The 20,627-nt window shown below is 34.6% G+C and overlaps 1 protein-coding gene across 1 annotated transcript in view; it reads left to right on the top strand.

Annotated features, from left to right (window-relative positions):
- The first annotated feature begins 1,345 nt into the window (after positions 1-1,345).
- Positions 1,346-20,627, top strand: part of LOC129235238 (cyclin-dependent kinase 4-like) — a 295,787-nt gene continuing 276,505 nt past the window's right edge. The window contains exon 1 of the mRNA XM_054868948.1: positions 1,346-1,524. The gene's annotated coding sequence lies outside the window, so the exon portion shown is untranslated. The remainder of the gene's footprint in view (positions 1,525-20,627) is intronic.

Here is a 20,627-nt window from a genome sequence, read left to right as displayed (position 1 = left end):
AAAAAGAAAGATTTTAAAGCACGAGAAAAACCCAGTGAATATCAAAATAGAACCCAGTATTTTGTTCGTGTTTTTTCGGTGTCATGGGGGGGGGGGGGGTTTTAGATTTATTTTTTTACCAAATTCAGAAATAGCTTTCTTCTCTTAAATCTTGAAATTAAAAATCTTGAAATTACCACTTGCATTCAGATTTGGTTTTCCAAGAAATTCTCTATCTTTAAACTTTTTATACTTGTTTCCATAAAGGGAAGATTAACACAGTTTTTTTTATGGAGAGAGTGTTCTTGAGTGTTAAAAATTACAAAAACGGCATACAAAACATTTTATTTTATTTAAAATTATTATTCTTCTTTTTGTGCTAAAACTAATTTAAAAAAATTGAAAATTTTTAAAAATCAGGTGAAATATTATTTGTGACTGAAGGACTAAATTGTAAAATTTGGGAATTCAGTTTAAACAACTTTCTCAACACGGGGGGGGGGGGGATTTTTTTCCTTCTACTTTTGTGATGGAGGGGGTTTTTTTCCCCTCAAAGAAAACTTACAAATCTAAGAATACTGAATGAATACTAAGAATGATGTCAAAGTCAAGATTCAAAGATGTCAAAGTCATTGATTTGTTGATTTTTTGGGTTTCACGTACCAGAAAATATGATATTACTATTTCTTTTTCTTCAAATGCCATTTCTAGATAAATTTAGGGGCCTCGCAAAATTCAGTTGCCCACACTCAATTTGGATGTACCTACGCCACTGTTATTAATTGTAAACCTTATTACTACAACCGCCAAAATAAAATAAAAAAAGCATGAACTTAAATACGCGGGGAAAAAAAAGAAAAGAAAAACGTGCTGTGAAGAGGGTTGCTCTATAAGTCCCCCCACCATCCCATCGTCACCAATCCTTGCTCGCCGATTGGTCAGTGACTTCATTCATAACATTCCAACGCGTACGCTGTTCGTCTGGTAGCGCCATCTCCCGGCGACGCCTGCCCCACCGCTTTTTTTTCCATCAAACAGCTGTAACATGACAGGTACCCTTTTTAGACAACAAAGAAAATGGGTCCGAAAGATCCGAGACTTGCTTAATCGGCATATTTCGATTTCGTCCAATCGGTAAAGCGGATTTTGCCAATAGGTATCGAAGCCACTTCCAATATTCTAGCATGAATTTTGGACGGTAAAATAAAATAATAACCGTAGAACCCAAACAGAGAGGAGAAAAGAGTACAGAATAAATAATAATTTCTCCCTCTGACGTGTTTCCGGTTCGAAACTTCTCTGCCGGTGCGTTGGGTTTTCATTCACAGTCTCTCTTCCTCTCTTCGGATGTGCACATGGAGGCAATGCTAGGCAGCCTTTTATATGATAGTTCTGATCTCAAAGCAATTTAAACCTTCAAACCCCTTGAATGTTGTGCGGTTGTGTGTGATGTGGTGAAAAAAAAATTCCTTTGTCAAGTTGATCGAATACCCATTTATTGGACCTATTTGGATTTCCATATTTTGGATAACATAAAGTACTTTGGTAAGTACTGATAATCGCGATTATGCTCTCCCCTGAGACACTATTTGTTTTAGTTCACATTCAATGATTCGATAAGATGTGTTTTCAGCGATATTGTCTTTTGATCTAAACCCGATTACTAAATTTTGTTATGTTTCAAAACCGATAATTTGTATTCTTCCCTTTTTTTAATTTTTTAAACCTTTTTTTTTTCCTTCAATGAAAAGGTGTTTTTTTTTTTTTTTTTTTTTTTTTTTTTTTTGAGGGGGAGGCGTTGTTTTCTGTAGGTTAAAACAATGTATTCGCTTTTGAAGCCAATGAAAGAAATTGCAGCAATACCCATGGATTATCTGGCTGTTATCCCTTTCATATAATAATATCCTACTTTGTTCTTTCCCTCTTCTTTCGTCACACACTTTACTTGATTTTCTTCTGAATAAACTTGCAACATGTTTACTTCAGGAGTAAAACTTTCAATTTGTATTTTATTTATATTCTTGATTCGCATAATTTTTCTTCGGTCATGTTCATGTCGCGCAATTATATATGCTAGTATTTATATGGTAAGATATTTTCCATTATTATTATATTCGTATTAGAGTAATTGCCAAGACTAATGAGAATTTTATAAGAATTTTTATAAAGGAGAAATAATTAATATTAAAAAATCGTCTTCTGTCGTTATTTTCAGGGGTGCCCACCTGGGAGTACATGGCGCAGACTGCGCCATTGAACTTTTTAGGGGGGTTGTTTTGAGGGGTATTTTTTCTTTTGGGGGAAGAGGGGGGTCTTTGCGATATTTAGTTGAGTGCTTTCTTTTTCTTAGGGGGTTTGGGCACCCCTGTATTCATCGTATTTTTGTGTGCACGCAAAATTTTTTTTAAACTAATTTATTTCATTGTGTTGTGTTTCAGTTAGTTTCCAGTTTACAAGTCTTCACATTTACGTAGTTTTTAAAACATCGCTGAGTATTTTCGTATTTCAAACTGTTCAGAATAGTCTATAAAATATGATTAGGGAGATCTGAATTCAAATTTAGTTTGGGATGATAGAGGAAATTTTTATGAGTTTTTTAATAAAAAATAACACAAAAATTGTTCTAAGCACTTAACTTTCTTTCTAGTTTAAAATAAAACTTACAATGTTGATAATTATACTCCTTTGATTTACAATATTCGAATCAATCTTAGAAAAAATAAGCACAAAGTAAAATAAAGTACCAAAAGATAAGCTTTGTAACAAAGTTTTTTAAGTTAACCAAAACTAAATTAGATTCAGTTTTTGTCATGAAAATTTGACAATATAACTTACAATTACATTATTGATTATTAAACCAGTTGCACAACTCAAAAAGACAAAATTAGTTTCAGTGCAAATTATCATTAAGAACCATTAACAATTTTTGATTAAAAATAATATTAACAATGGCGATTTATTCATTAGAAATTTTAAAATTCCAAATAATTTTATCATAAAATAAAAATAATAAATGTGAGTCTATAGCGCTCAAGCGTATAATATGTTTTATGACTTTGGTTTTCATGCATTTGGTGAACTCAAAATTATTATCAATAAACTCAACTGTTATAGTAATTATTCATTTTAAACTATTATTGGAACTATTGCATATCTGTGACTCATTTATAATTAACCTGTCATATTTCTAGACGATATTATTTCAGTTTTACTTTTTTGCTTAGTATTGGTTTCCTGTAAATAGTGTTTTTTTTTTCAATCTAATAGATAATTTCAATTAATAGTTGTAATTTTGTGATTAACTTCTGAGCAACTTCTATTGATTGTTGTTTGGGATTATTTAACTGATGGTTTGTTACGGTTTACATGCGTTTTTTTTTTTTATTATGCTCAGATTTCATGTCAGTTCAAGCAGTTTCTGATAAAAAAAAAAAATTTGGGGTAAAAAATTTGTCATTAAGCTAATTGATGCGCTTAGTTAGATAAGTATTTTTTGTGTATTAATTTTGGGGGAAAGCTAGTATTTGTGCTGTTTGTTTTAACAGTTACATTTTTTTAAACTTTATTCTTCTGAAACTTGCATATGCAGGAATTGCGATCGGTAAAAAACATGTAAGATATCTCCAACAAACAATCTCTGTTCAATTTCTAAATAAGCATATACAGTTAAAATAATAATAATAATGAGGATAATAACAATAATAATAATAATAATTTTTTCTTGAAAAACTTCAGACATTTTATTTTACTTTTCTTGACATCTTTTAAAAATACGCTTCTAACCCATTTTGGTATGATTTTCGATTATGACTTGGTAGAGCCAATAAGAATGATATAGTTTTTTTTTTTAATAAATAAACTATTTTTTCCTGCTTAATTTTTAATGTATTTTAATTGTAAACATTTCCGGAAGATTTTTATGTTTCAGTTGATATTTTCACGTTCTTGAGAAACGAAAGAATTTCTTTTATTTTGTTCGATATAGTTTGAAACCGAAACCCGCTTTTGGCACTTTGCCCAATTATAGTTAGCGAAATCAATGAAGGGTCACCGAGATGAACTTTTGTTACACATTGTGATAGACAATATTTCAGACATGCCTTCCATAATTACAAAATCGCCATATATGAAAATATTTTGTTGTTTAAACGTATTTATCTGGTTGAATCGTAATCTCGCACTGAAGTAGCTTCTGGAATGGAGGAGGCTATATGTTTTCCTCTACTGTAAGCTAACTTAAAATCATTAAGAGCTATTTTAATTATTTTGGGCGCTTAGATACAATATTTCAGTCCATATTCCAAGAGTTTCCGAAAAGATATCTATGTATACTATTTTTTGGCGAACTTACTTGTGTATTACCGTAAAAAACGCATTTTAGCGCATTTATTCAACATTTTCGAATATCGTTAATGCGGTTGATTTAGAGCCTCTATTGAAAACCTTAGAAACAGTATTTGAAATGGAGTGTATCTTTCATTGTCTGGACCATCATTTAATTTTTTTTAAATTAAATTCTTGTTTTTTAAATAAATTTTAAAACGATTATAAGTAACAAAATATAGTGCTTATACTCCGATTTTCACAGCAAAATGAATACAAAGTTCAAAAAGTGACTTATTACGTTTTATTAAAACCCCCACTTAACATATGTAAGTTAAAAGCCGAAAATAATGTACGAAGCGCATTTAAATAATGTTCCTCCATTGCGTTCCTTTCAATCGACGCCATTCCATGTGCGTTAGGCTTATCGAATGGCAGTCGCCATCCCATCACCGCAAGCTGAGTTCTTACGCTACCGGTTAATCTGACGTGGCAATTAACATCGATTTAAAATATAAAATGATTTAAATTCATTTTTTAAGGCAAATATTTGGTTTTTGAAGTTGAATTTGGAGGAAATTGTACCTGAGCATTTAAACAGGTGGGTTCCACGTGTTTTTTTTTTTTTTTTTTTTTTTCAAATGATCACTTGAGCTTTATGAAATAATTTGAATAAGGTCATCTAAAAAAATTATCTCTTCATGTGTTTATTTGTTTATTCATGATACATTTTTATTCCATTTATTTTATGAGAAAGGATTTCGAATTCATGCACTTTCCTTTTGTTGAAAATTATTATTAATATTATTATTTACAAATTATCTCCTATAAATACTTTTTCTGTAACAGTTCTCTAACATCCATATACTCACCCTCCTACATATTTTATAGTTTCTTTCTTTTTTATTATTATTATTATCATTATTATTATTGTTTACTGATAAAAATAAATGAAAATTAAAAAGGACAACTAAACTTAGAGAAGCATAAAAAGTAAATATGAGCATAGCAAATATCTTTTTACCAACCTTTGATTAACTTCACAGTGTACACAAACAATGAACTTCATTAATTCTGTTCTTTCAAAACTCCTTGCACTCTTTATTACTCAGAAACTCTTTAGTACTCATGAACGAAATTAAATTTGAAAATTAGTGCCTTTATACGCCAAAACTAATAAATGAGTAAAAGCATATTTATTATGTTGAGCTGTTTCGAATGAGAGCATAATAAATAATCAATAAATAAACAATTAATTACAGGGAGTAGTATAAAAAACAAACATTTTTCATAATGATGCTAATAATTTGAATTACTCTTATATAGAGATTGTCCCTTGCGTTTGAAACTTTCATTCTTGAACGAATACTAATGACAGAAATTTCTCAATATAAAAAATGCTTTTATTCTTTCTATGTTATTTTTTTATTCCAGAACTTATCTATCAAATTAATAAGCAGCAGCAAGAATGAATTATCGATGATCAACAACTTAAAAACTTTTGAGAACTATTTCTTGTTCTTCAAAATTTAATTATAACTCTATATAATAGTTATCATAATAATATAATAATATTAAACAACAATGAGTTAAAGTTGAACTCATTTGATCGCAGACAAAATTAGAATAATCTTTTGTGCTCACACAAAACAACATTTTTGTTCTCACATTTCTTCGTTCCTAAGGCAAATTTCAGCGCAAATATATGTAATTTCATGTAGCCATTTTCAACCATGAAGCTCCCCGTGAACAAGAAATGGTTCAAAGCTGTTCTTGCCTTTTAAATTGGAGTGCCTTAAATAATTATTTTTTAGTGCAATCGAAACTTCTAACACTACTACTACTATTAGACGCACCCCTAAAATATGAAGTAATTTTGTTGAAAAACATTACATTTGAGTATGGTTTCAGAAAGAATAAATTAGTCATTTAAATGTTATTTTACGTAGAAACCCACAAAACTCATGTCATTGTCAATTGATTCTTTGCCATCATCATTAATTTCTTTTCATCTATAATGATCATCTTTACAAAGAAAGATATTCACTACAACTGCATTGCTAATTCTTTACTATACGACAAAGGTTTAACAGTAGTTCATTTGTTCTTTTTCAATTAACGTTAACTCAGGGGTGCCCGCGAGGGTTGTGGGAGGTGGGGAATTCATGATGCAGACTGCACCATTGAAATATTTAAGGACCAGGGGCAGTTTTAGAGTGTTTCTGATCTTATTTTGTTAGGTTCTCGTTTTTAGGGGGTGCTAAGTAGTGTTTGAGGGAGTATGCTATTATTGCCCTTGGGTTATTAAGATTTTAAAACTGATGTATCAAAGGCCTGAATTTTTAAAGTTTTAAAATTTCGAAATAATAGAGAAATTTACTTTAAAAAACATTTTTTCTCATGTTAGTAGTTTTTTGACGAGATGTTTTGCATTTGGCTATGGACATTACTCCTTTATTTAAAAATGATTTATGTTATAGCATGTATGTGTGAAATTATATCGTGTTTTGCCTGCTTTAGAAGATACAGTCAGTAGCACTTTTTGTTATAGTTTTAAAACATGCAATTGTTTTCACGCAACAACCACTCAATTCTCAAATTATACTTCAAAAATAAAATCCTGATTTCAAAAAAAAAATCGCGACATTCAAACTGAAGATATTTGAAAATTTTAGTGATAGCAAGGAATACTGCGACGCTCATGTCTCCCACCGGAGAGAAGCTGGGGCACCATAGCAATGAGACTTTCTAATCTTTTCAAAAACGAAAGAGAGCCAAAAGCATAATTTTGCAAGTCCGCCATGAAAGGGGGGGGGGGGACATGGTGACGCTGATAGAAAGGCCTTATAGTTTCTACAAAACAAATTTATTTGCACCATACGTTCACTAATTAGCAGCTGAAGAGTGTTCGTTGGCATCAAATAATAAGACTTTTTAGTCTCATTATTTGATTAATACGATTAAATTTAAAAGATTGTGAAATACTAATTGTTTTACTATTATTCGCATTAAAATTTGAAAATAGCAAAAATAAAATTTGCTCCTGGGTAAAATTCGTTTTTAAAACCAACCACATTTTTGCCTTTTAAATTCAGTTTGATAATTTTTATGTCTGTGAACAAACAACCTATATCATTTACTCATTCCATGAGATGTTAAATTGTGGCGGATTGGATTTTTAAATTGAATTTCTAAAATGTAAAACTTGTCATTTACCGATCTATCTTCAGATATAGATCACATTTAACGAGTTTTCATTTTGAGATTTTATCATTCAAAAATTGATTAAATCATAAGGAATGTGCAAATCTAAAATAAATCAAAAATTTAATTTTGATCTCTTCTTTTAGCATGACTAACTTTAAATAATCACTTCACTTATCATAATGCTTAAAATATATTCCCACGCCCTTCTCATTTACCATTCAAAATATTTCTCATTTATTAATCATTAGTACATTTTGTTTTCTTCGCCAGACAAAGTAGTTTTTTTTAGAGATTTAAACATGTATTTAACCAAAATACTGCGCAGGAAACGATGATGAAATCTTTTTCTTTTTGCTATTTGTAAGGATAATTCATCATTACTCAGACGTAGTAATCATTTGCAAGATTATTCAAGGTATATTTTATTCTTAGCCGACACATATGTTCGCATTAATCAATTATGCTGTTTAACGCACTATATATTAGTGTTTTCGGACGTGTAAAGTTTTGTATTGTATGAGATCATTCAACTCAGAGATTCAAATGGTGTGAAGTCATCTTCGTCTTTATTTGTCTTGTTTAGCTTTATTTAGAAAACAATTGTGTGTCATCAACTTCCGTTTAAACTACTTGTCTTCTTTTTAAGCTAACATTAATAAAATAATTTCAGCGTTTAATGCTGAAATATGCACATTTACAATACAAATGTCTTATTAGTTATGTTTCGTGCTGAGGTAAAAGTAAATTTTATTCCCTTTTAAACTACTTTATGAAAAAAAGATAAAATTTTTCTACATTCAAAAACTTAATAACTCATTGTACTTTTATTGTTTATTTCCAACAAAATGTTGAAGAGAATTTCACTCTTGATAGTTCCAAATAGCGGGGCTCGTCATTAAAGGAGGTTAACTGCTCCCCCCCCCCAACCCCCAGCTGGAAATTATTATTATTATTCATTTATTTATTTATTTATTTATTTATTTTTTTTTTAGTTTCATAAAAGTGAGAGTGGTTTTTGTTGCATTCTGATAAAATTTCGTTTAATATACAACCATTGCCTCCCGCCCGTGGAAAATTCGTAATGACGGCCCTGCAAACAGGGCATAAACTTCAACAAATTTCTCAACTCTCGGGTGTCGAAATATACGTCTCTGTTGCTTTGTCACAGTGGCGTAGTGAAGGAGGGGGGCTAAAAACACCCCCCAAAGCCATTGGTTTTAACATAAATTCTAATTCTAATGCAGTAGTTTATGCATATGAAAGGACTGTTTTGATATAAAAAAAAAAAAACCCTTTAGAAGGTATTTGATCAAAAAAACCCTTCAGAAGGTATTTTCGATCAAAAAAAAAAAAAAGCCTTCAGAAGGTATTTCTGGCTGTGCTAGTGCTTTGTCATGACATTATTTAAAATTTAAAGTTGAACTTAACTTTGCTTGAAATTTTAAATTAAAAGAGAAGACTATTGAATTATTCAATGAATAACATGACTCTATTATTGCATGGGTGCCCACGAAGGGGGGGGGGTCATGACGCAGACTGAGACGTAAATTTTTTTAAGGGGAAGCAATTTTTTGGGACTCATTTGGGGGGGGGCAGCATTTGAGGGGGGGGCACCATCACTCTTGGTTGGATGGGCACTCCTGATTATTGAATATGATTTTTGTGTAATAACGGTCTTAAAAACATATGTTTGATCAATGCTTGTTTTGTTGAACTCTTTAATGCATTTTTCTCGCTTGGTTAAGTGGAAAATCTTTTAGAATATTAAAAGTCTTCTAGCATAAATATCAAAAAAAAAATTTTTTTTTTAAATGTTACAACTAACGTAAAAATTGAAGGAAAAGTTATAGTCTTTCAGAACCTATTTTCCTGATGAATATTTCTGTATCAAAAAAAAAAAGACATTTTAAAATACTATTTGCATTTAATTTGTTTTGGAAAAAATACAAAGCAAAACTTTCGCATATTTTTTGATGACCTTTATGTTGCGAAACTTTGACGTGGCTATTTTGGCTAGTATCACAATTTATCGATAAGGGAAAATGTTTATGTACAGATCTGCAATATTTTAATCGTCACGATAACATTAGCAAATTATGCGCCAATTTCACGGACTCCGTATGTTTTTATAATACCAAAGAGTCTGTCCGATGTTCACTCCAATAAGCTCCCAGATAGATCTGACGTGCTTGATCACGTGGGTATACATGTGTTGGCAGTCGCCATTGCATCGTCTGCGTCCAGTTTTTTGCACCTCCTCGATTAAAAATTTAGATGTAAGTAGAATAAACTCTTCATAGCCTTTTAAAACAATGTTTATTTCTCAAAATTGATTCTATGGAACTTCCGTTTGTCGATTTGGAGCCGGATACTCAGTCGTTTTCAGCTATTGCCGCTCGCGTTTTAAGAATCTTTTGACGCAAATCTGCTTTTAAGTTGAAAATGAATATCTTTTATGACAATTCAGAAAATGCCCTAAAATAAGATTCCTGTTTAAAAATTATGCTTTTTAAATTTTTGAGTAATATTGTTGTCTTTTTTCAGGTTTGACTTTTCTGTCAGTTTCGATTTACGCATTTTTTAATGTTAAATACCATTTTTATTTTCACCTGAATGTTTGGCAATGCCACCGGCGCTCTAATTGCAACAGAAAACGCAGTAATTATTAAACTGAAAGGGGGCTTTGCTCTCTGAAATTTTTTTGTAAAATGTTCCCTCGTTTTTCTTCAAAATTAAGTTTTTCACACATATTTTTAAAAAATGATTAACATGAAGTAGGTAAATTATTTTTCGTTTCAAACGTGATTTTTTAAACTTTAATTAATTAATTGCTTTATTTATTTCTTCCAAATTTCAATTTTTTTAATTGACCAAAAGAAAAAAAAAAATGATGTGCTTAAAATTCTTGTAAAGGGATTTACGTCATGATGGAATGCAACGGGGAATAAAAGGATGATTTATTGTAAATTGTTCCATTGTTGTAAATTGAAATTGTTGTTAACTTATATTATTGTAGTACTTTACACTAAGAGATCAACAGAGAAAGAAAACTATGCTGATAATATAGAAGTAAAATAAAATTAACTGTGGACATTCTTTTTTGTTCTTATATTTCCTCTTTTTCTTCGGAATTTTTAATTTTTTTCTATGCAGCATTTTTAGTAAGTTTATTTTGTAATGTGATTATTTTGTTTCATAATTGCAAAATTGTGTCGTTTTTGATTTTCTAAGTTTTTAAAATTATTCTTAAAGTAGCGAAACAAGGCGAAGTGCAAAATTTTGTTCTTAATTGCGTAAAATTGTGGTTTGCATTAGTTTAAGACGTAAATATGTTATTTTACTCCTCGAAATTCTTTTTTGACTCGTAAAACTTCTTTGGATGTTTGTACTTAAAAATAATCTTTCAAAAGATCAGTAAATTTTTAGGAAGATCATTTATCTAAAAGACCTTCTAATCACCTTGATTTATAAAGATCATCTAATACGTAAATTGGGATCGTGTTTAGTGTGAGGCGTAAAATAAAAAATAATAAAAAAAGTAAAGTTATTCATTTATTTTTTTTTTAAATTATTTTACTTTATCAATACTTTGTTATAGAAAGTATGACGAGTGAACATTGCTTCTCTACATTTTTACGAAGCAATTGCCTGTTTGGTGATATTTTAATTGTTGAAATTTTAACCTGAACTTCAGTGGATTAACGCTAAACTTAAGTAGATAGCGTTAATATTTCACACCACTTTTTCATTTTTCACTCTCCTAAAATGAGTCTTGCCAGTAAAACAGTCAAGTTACCGGATTCAGTTCAGTCCTGTCAAAATAAAGCGTTTCCCTGCATGTCAAATATTACCAAAAAATATTATCAAATTATGATAGTCGTGGCGCGAGTTTCATTGTTGATGACGTCAGGAGCGTTACTCGATCATTCGCTATTATATGTATGATGATATGCATATACAGTAAAATTCCGTCACAGCGGACTTCAAGGAACGACAAATGTTGTTCTTTGTAATGTGAATTTCGTTGTAATGGAATTCAAATATGTAATGGCAATTAAAACGGGACTGAACATTTATTTCAATGAAACGAATATTTCGTTGTGTTGGTATTCGCTGTAATGAGATTTTATCAGGGTTGCGGAGTCGGAGTCTTTCGTTTCCCCACCAAGTCTACAACCCTGCTGGCGCTTGCGGCGGAGTCGGATTGATTTTGGGGTAAAGGATTCGGGGGCGGATTCGATATTCGGAGTTGAAATTCTCTGGAGTCGGAGCCGAGTCGGTCATTTTCCCTCTGACTCCACACACAGCCCTGAATTTTACTGTATATTCTAAATTAATGAAATAAAATTTAAAATTATCTTTTAACCTAATTTCATCCTTTTGTGATATTTCAGGCATTTTGAACTTTTACGTCCAAATTTTGTGTTGAAAGTTAAAACTGAACAATAATTTTTCTAACGAAGTGACAAAAAGAAATTTAGTTTTATTTTTTTTTTTTGGCAAAATTTTTACTTAGCTCTCTGACAAAATAATTTGGAAAATTGCTTTTATGTTCTTGAATCATTCCTGGGAGGATTTATCTTTTGCGGTAGAAATGTGAGAAAGATTAATTGTTGGATTGAAATTAATTATAAGATGTTGACAAAGATAAATAGTTTGAAAATATTTTGGCGTAATCGTTTGTTACAAGAAGAAGAAAACGAACAAAATGCGTTATATTATAGCTTTTGAAGTAGAGGTTGTATTAATGTTTGTTATTCAAAGAAAACGCCCAGGATATTTTAATGTGCTCTAGGCCTTCTATCATAAACACAAAGCGGAAATAATAGATGAAACTTCTCAAGAGTTCGGACGAAAATTGCTGCAATACCGAACAGCAATATATTATGTACTCAAAAAAAAAAGGGGGGAGAGAAATGAGTAAATTTAACATTAATAACGTTATTCGTTTGATTATAAATTATTGTTTGATAATTAATGAAACTGAATTAGTTTTAATCAAAATGTTTTCCATAAATTGAATATTTAAAAAAGATATGCCCTCGCCTCTCTCTGGAAATGCCCACTTGAATCCGCTTTTGAGGCATTTTTCACTCTAAGCGAACATTTTTAAACTTTTGTCATTTAAAGATTCAGCAAAGAACTCTTCTGTTTTGCATATTAGGAGATTTTAAAGGGGTGAATTGGCAATTAAAACAACTCCATAGCGTTTGTATTACCGGTTACACAACCTGAACTGAAACAAGAAACCGGTGTGATTGTGTTTTTGCTGATCTCTAAAACTCAAAAGGTACAAGAAATAATTCAAAGGGCTTTTTTTTTTCTGTTCATCAACGTTGAACATCTACCTCTCTCTAATATTTTTTTTTTTTTTTTTGACTGTAACAACCCTGAACATCTTCCTACCATTAATACAATTTAAATGAACTGAAAATATTGTGAATTCTTAATAACGGTAGTTTGTTCCTTTCGAAACTAAGAGATTAACGTTGAAAATGCGCTTTTGACAACAAATCAAAAACAAGTTCGTAATTTGGAAATCATTGCCCAATTACGGTTATTTTCTCCATATATAGCTCACATATGCTCTATAGAAGCAAACTATAAAAGGAAAAGATAAAAATGTCATTATTACCTGGATATTATGCTGATACTGCATCTTGTTTCCTGAACAGTATCTGCGTCAAGCGCGATTTTGCATCAGAAATCGCATTTTTAAAATAGTTATAAAAATTCTCCTTGTGATAAGGACACTCTTGAATCGTATGAAAGCTTAAACTAAACTATGATGTGGTATCTAATGTGCAATTTCTTTACTTAAAATAATGCAATAACTTTTAAAAAGTCGGGTCTTGCTATAATTTCTGCGGATATCGTTATGAGAAAGAAAATTTTTTAGCTCTTTCACATACAATTTTTAATGCTAAAGAACTCTCAGAATCACATTATTTGCTGTTTCTAAACAAATTTCTAATTGCAAGATATTAGAAACTCACAATCTTTGGATACAGGTATAAATTAAATCATTTTATTGCAGCAATTTTTGAAAAATATTACACAGATCTGTACCTCAGGGCCAGCAACAAAGCAAAGTCCAAAGAAGGCAATTTTCAAACTAATGCTGCATTGTGTACAATAATATTCTACATATATTATTATATCATTTATTACTAAGGGGCTCGGCCTTTGCTCGCTTCGCTCGCCAACTCGAGTTCTTCACCTGCGGCGGCTCAATGAAGCATTCTGTAGGTGAAAATTGGCGATTTTAAGAAATGCCAGGACTTGATATCCGGCCCCCAAAGATTTAGAGAAGTGAGACAGGGCTTAATGACTTTCCCTGGATGTTCTACATCCAACGGTATTAGTATTGACCTGGTAGACATTGCCAATCCGGAGGAGATAGGGTTAAAGAGACACAGAAATACACGCACAGAAATTTATAGTATTGTTACAAATTCTGTAAATAGTAATTATTGTAGTAACGTAACCTGTAAATAGTTTCCCGTAATGAATATACAACCCCTATACATTCGGCTAAAGTATACGACCCCCCTATAAAATTTGATAACGGTCTACTATTTTCCAGAAGCGTTTGGAACCTTGTGGAATATTTGAGAGATTTCTTTCGATGTTTATAAAAGCGTCCCGCGTGATAAAAAGTTTAGTTTCGATTGAGAATTCGAACTGAGAGCGTATTTGCTCTGTTTATTGCGAGGCATTTCGCTGTGTTGTTTTCGTATTTGGAAGTAAATACGTGTGTAACCGTTGAGTTTACGGTGTTGAGTGATATTTGTGTAATTGCTGATGATTAATTTAGCAGTTGTTAACGATTTCTCCTGTACATAGTGTAAATAAAGCTCATGTGTTTTTATCAAGATCTGTGTCGTCCTTTCAAGAAAGTTGGAAGTCTCGCCGGATCCGTTACAATTGGCGCCCAACGTGGGGCTACTTCAGGACTTTCTTGGAGTAAGTGTGACTTTGGACATTTTTTCATAAAAACTTTTTGAATTTGAACTTTATTTTCATGGTGATTACTCGCGCAATGGATGATCAATTAAAACAACTTCTGGAAGCAATTAATGCTGTGAAAAGTGACTTGACCGAAAGTTTGGCGGCTAATCAAGAACAATTAAAAAATGATATGGCGACTAACCAAGAACAATTGAAAAATGAATTGGCGACTACGAAGAAGAATTGAAAAATGAATTGGCGACTAACCAAGAACAGTTAAATAGTGATTTAACTGCTAAAATTACTACAAGTCAAGGTGAAATAAAAAGTGACCTAACGTCGATGAAAACCATGATGGAGAATCAACTAACCGCCATGGGAGATAAAGTTGATGCTCTGGAAGAAAAATTTGATACTGTGGAAGAGCGTATCGCCAATGTGGAAAATAAGTTGGAAGAAGAAGACAAGAAATTTACTTCATTTAAGGAAGAAATAATTAAAGACATGGAAAGGAGATTGGCGACCGCGGAAAGCAGCTCTGTACAGTTTGGCGCTCCCACATCTGTTGCTCGACCGTCCATTAAACTGGCCACATTTAATGGGAAAACTTCGTGGCAGGTTTACAAAACTCAGTTCATGATAGTGGCGGAAGCGAACGGATGGGACTCTGCTACCAAGGCCTGCCATTTTGCAGCATCCCTGAGAGGTGACGCAGCGGACATTCTTCAGACCCTTCCGGACAGCCAGCGCCTGGATTTCGCCGCCCTCACAGCTGCATTGGAGCTTCCCTTCGGTGAGAAGTGCCAGAAAGATTTCAGCCGACTCCAGTTGAAGTCCCGTTTCCAGAAAACCGGGGAAACCCTGCAAGAGCTTGCGGCGGACATCGAGAGACTGTCTCATCTTGCTTTTTGCGACTGCCCTGCGGATGTTCGAGACAACCTGGCACTCAACTACTACATCGACGGGGTTCGAGATCCGGAAATCTAGAAAGCTCTACGGATGGCGGATGTCAAAGACCTGAATTCTGCTGTTGTGTATGCGATGAAGTTGGAGGCCGCCCAGCAAGCAACCCGTGTGGATCGCCATCCCATCCGAACTCTGGAAGCTGATGAGTCTAATTCCAGGTCGTCCCATCTCGCTGAACTTGAGAGACAACTCGGTGACTTGGCAAGACATCTGAACAGCATAACAGCCCAAAAGAAACAAGAGCAGAAGTGCTGGAAATGCGGTAGTGAAGGGCACCTGCGAAGGAGTTGTCCGGCTCGCCAAGCTACGCGAGGAAAGGAAATTACCACCACCAGAGCTCTGCAGATTTCCTCTTCTAGTAGCGGCAGTAATGGACTTTTCATTTACGCACATGTAAATGGGAACCCCTGCAGACTTATTGTCGACACTGGAGCCAATGTGACAATCGTTAGGACAGATGTGGCTCGTGAATTTGGATTGAAACTGTTGTGGACATCGCCACGCGTAAGTCTCCAGACTGCGACAGGTGACAAAATTGAGATTGAGGGTAAAGTGAACTTGGAAATAGTGTTTGGGAATGCCATCTACCATCATACGGCATTCGTTGCTCATACCACGGACCCCTTCATTCTCGGATTGGACTTTTTAAAGAAATACGACTTCACCCTTGACTTCAAGACTAATGAACTGCACTCGATGAGAGAAGACATAGCCATCTTCAACGTTGAAAATGATGTAAAATCCGCTCATCAAATAATAGCCCAAACATATTTATCGATTCCCTCAAGGTCAGAATCATTAATACCTGGCTCCCTTGAAGAAAGCAATAGTTTTCGATTTGGACTCATTGAATACCCTAACCTAAGCAATAACCTAAAAGGAGTGCTGGTAGCATTTACGCTTGTGGACCTTTCTAAGAATGTAATTCCTGTGAGAGTCGCCAACGTGAGTGAAAGGCGATGGAATATCCGGAAAGGTGCATTGTTAGCAACTTGTACTCCAGTAAACTGCATCATTAGAAGAATCAATTCCCCCAAGACTGTGTCTTCTGAGTCCTTGACATCGAAGTTAATTGGCAGTGCGCCATTATCGAAAGATCAAAGAACTGCTGCGAAACAATTGGTGGATGACTTCAAGCATCTGTTTTCATCTACATCGGAGGATGTTGGCCGTACGAATTTAACTCAGCATAGGATTTACACTGGAGAACACCCCCCTATTAAACAGCATCCAAGACGACTACCGTTCGCCAAGAAGGAAGAGGTTGAGACCCTCCTGAAAGAGATGAAGGAAAATGATGTAATCGAACCCTCATCCAGTCCTTGGGCCTCTCCCATCGTCTTGGTCCGAAAGAAAGATGGCTCCACCAGATTTTGTGTCGATTACCGACGGCTGAATGAAATCACCAAGAAAGACAGTTACCCTCTTCCACGGATCGACGACACCTTAGACACTCTTTCCGGACACAAGTGGTTTTCGACCCTGGACTTGAAGAGCGGCTACTGGCAGGTTGAGATACACCCTGATAACAGAGAGAAGACAGCGTTTACAACTGAACAAGGCTTATGGCAATTTAAAGTGATGCCCTTCGGCCTCTGCAATGCACCAGCTACGTTCGAGCGTCTTATGGAGACAGTGTTAAGAGGACTTTCCTACGAATCCTGTCTGGTCTACTTAGACGATATCATCATCGTGGGACGCAGCTTCGATGAACATCTGGCTAATCTTAGGAAAATTTCTGCTTCGGACAGATCATGCCTCATTAACTTGGCTTTTGAACTTCAAAAATCCGGAAGGCCAGATAGCCAGATGGATACAGCGGTTCCAGGAATATGATATGGAGATCAAGCATCGAAAAGGGTTATCTCACGGTAATGCAGACGCTTTATCAAGGAGACCCTGTCCTGAGAACTGCCACTATTGTTCCCGAATCGAGAAACAGTATGGAGCGACTAGCCCAACCGCCTATCAGGTGACAGTGGCTCCTTCATCATCAGAACCTGATCCATGGAGTGACGACCAAGTTCGAAATGATCAACTTGAAGACCCCGACATAAAACCAATTTTGGAGTTCATGGAAAGTGACAGTCGGCGCCCTAGCTGGCAGGACGTTTCCATCTTCAGTCCTGCTACAAAAAGATACCGGGCTTTATAGAACTCACTCCATTTACGGAACGGCGTACTGTACCGAAAATGGGAATCTGATGACGGCATAACATCTAGGTGGCAGTTACTATTTCCCCGATCAAGGATTTCAGATGTTCTGAAAGAAATACATAGTAGTGCGACTGGAGGACATTTTGGTGTCTGGAAAACCCTCAATAAAGTTCGGGAGCGCTTCTTGTGGAGCAAGGCGAAGGATGACGTGGAGAAGTGGTGCCATTCTTGTGACGCCTGTGCTGCTCGTAAAGGACCGAAGAAAAGAAGCAGAGGGAAGCTACACCTGTACAACGTTGGAGCTCCTTTCGAACGAATTGGGATCGACATCCTAGGTCCTCTACCAAGTACTGCTGATGGGAACAAATACATTCTTGTTTCCATCGACTATTTTACCAAATGGCCGGAAGCATATCCCATTCCAGATCAAGAAGCTACCACCGTAGCAGAGACTCTAGTCCAACATTGGATCTCGAGATATGGAACACCTTTGCAGATTCATTCCGATCAAGGGAGGAATTTCATCTCTGCTGTGTTTAAGGGCTTATGTCAAATTTTCGGAATTGAGAAAACTAGGACAACACCACTACACCCACAATCGGACGGCATGGTGGAGAGATTTAACCGAACAATCCTGAATAATCTCTCGCTTATGGTATCCAGAAATCAACAGGATTGGGACAAGAAGCTACCTTTGTTCCTGCTGGCCTACCGCAGTGCTGTCCACGAGACTACCGGATATGCCCCATCTCAGATGCTCTTCGGACGAGAGCTTCGGCTACCTTGTGATCTCGTCTTCGGTCGTCCTCCGGATGCGCCTGCATCGCCTGAGGAATACATCCAGGATCTCCAGGCCCGGTTGGAAGACGTTCATAACTTCGCACGAGAGCGAATCAACATCGCGGCGGAGAAGATGAAGACCCGATACGACACAAGGTCTACTGGACATGAACTCAACGAAGGCGACAAGGTTTGGTTATGGAATCCCATCCGACGGAAAATTCTTTCACCCAAATTGCAGTCGCATTGGGATGGACCCTATAAAGTCCTTAACCGACTGAATGACGTCGTAGTGAGGATCCAAAAATCACCTAATGCAAAACCTAGGGTTGTACATTATGATCGGTTAGCCCCATACTATGGCCATAGCTCATGAGTATTACGTAAACAACCATGGTTGATAACATAAAAGTTGTAGATATTTTTTTTGCTTTTAATGTTTAGTAATATTTCTTGTTATTATTGTGTTTCCTATGCATTATTGGTTATTATTTAATGTGTGTATTTGTGAACTTTTTATAGAAGTTTGGCACCCTTTCTGGGGATTATACTGCCCGGGACATGCAGTCCTTAGGAAGGGGGCAATGTTACAAATTCTGTAAATAGTAATTATTGTAGTAACGTAACCTGTAAATAGTTTCCCGTAATGAATATACAACCCCTATACATTCGGCTAAAGTATACGACCCCCTATTTCTTTTTTGTTCATTGATAAAATTTGATAACGGTCTACTATTTTCCAGAAGCGTTTGGAACCTTGTGAAATATTTGAGAGATTTCTTTCGATGTTTATAAAAGCGTCCCGCGTGATAAAAAGTTTAGTTTCGATTGAGAATTCGAACTGAGAGCGTATTTGCTCTGTTTATTGCGAGGCATTTCGCTGTGTTGTTTTCGTATTTGGAAGTAAATACGTGTGTAACCGTTGAGTTTACGGTGTTGAGTGATATTTGTGTAATTGCTGATGATTAATTTAGCAGTTGTTAACGATTTCTCCTGTACATAGTGTAAATAAAGCTCATGTGTTTTTATCAAGATCTGTGTCGTCCTTTCAAGAAAGTTGGAAGTCTCGCCGGATCCGTTACAGTATGGATAATTATTTACCAGTATGAGAGCGCGAGTTATAACTGTTTTGTATGCAATAGACAAACGTTTTTACATTATTCTGCCAAGTTGAGTAGTAGAGATAATTTGACTTACGTTAGTCTGACTTTCAGGTACAGAAATATTTTTCAAAAATCTGAAGTAAAATTTCTGCATAGTTTTTACTTCGAATTCAGCATTTCAGTTAGAAAGTTTTAAGAATATGAATGATTTGCTTTTGCCTTTGATTTACTTTTGCTATATGTAAAATTTAGTGCTAATAAACAGAGTAGACCACCCTTTTGATTGTAACAGAGAAATTAGTATCCAGCCTTGTTTCATATATTTCTGAATACTAATTATAGTCGCCGATTGCTACATCGCATAAATAAAATCCGGAGCGCCCGATGGGATGTTACTGATGTGACCTCTCAAAAATGTTCTTATGCAGCACATTTTGGCTGACGATTCGGCAAATGTGGAAGCAGAATTACAATGTTGAAATTTTTAAATGCATGAAAGTTAGATTTACGTATGTGTGCGTCGTGCATATGTACCCGTATATTATCATTCGGCGAGATTCGGGGATCCAGTCAGCAATTGAGAGTTTCACCCCCCACGCCCAAAATTTAAGTTCGAGGCTTTCTTGTAAATAATAGATGAAAAGTTGAGCAAAAGCTACTTAAATCAAATCTAGTTATAGATAACTAACTTCTTAAATTTGATAATAGCTTATCGGGCAATGCTTCTTGTGAAGAAGAATTGCAGTTCCATACATAACTTGTTTTCTAGTCTCACATTTTGATATCTTCTCCATTTGTAGAGTAAGTAGTAAAACATCAATTAAGCAACGTATCTGAAGCTTAGTTATCCATTTTTTTCAATGCCGTGTTTGTACGCAACAGGGCTTAATTTGCATGGGAGCTCACGAGAGCTAGAGGATCCTACTTTTATTTTTAGTTTTATGCAAATTTTAACATTTTAGGCGAAGTTCAGGCTATTTACTCGTAAAAATAAGATGCGGGGACTATAGGGCTCCTGCACTTCTTCTGGTAGAAATTAAGCCCTGTTGCACAGTACCAGTGGTGCAGCAAGGGGGGGGGGGTGAACCCCCCCCTCCCAGCCATTAGTTTTAACATAAATGTAAATCTTAATTCAGTAGTTTATGCATATGAAAGGGCTGC

The sequence above is a fragment of the Uloborus diversus genome, chromosome 2 (genome assembly GCF_026930045.1).
Source record: "Uloborus diversus isolate 005 chromosome 2, Udiv.v.3.1, whole genome shotgun sequence".
Lineage (NCBI taxonomy): Eukaryota > Metazoa > Arthropoda > Arachnida > Araneae > Uloboridae > Uloborus > Uloborus diversus.
This window is presented reverse-complemented; position numbering and strand designations above follow the sequence as displayed.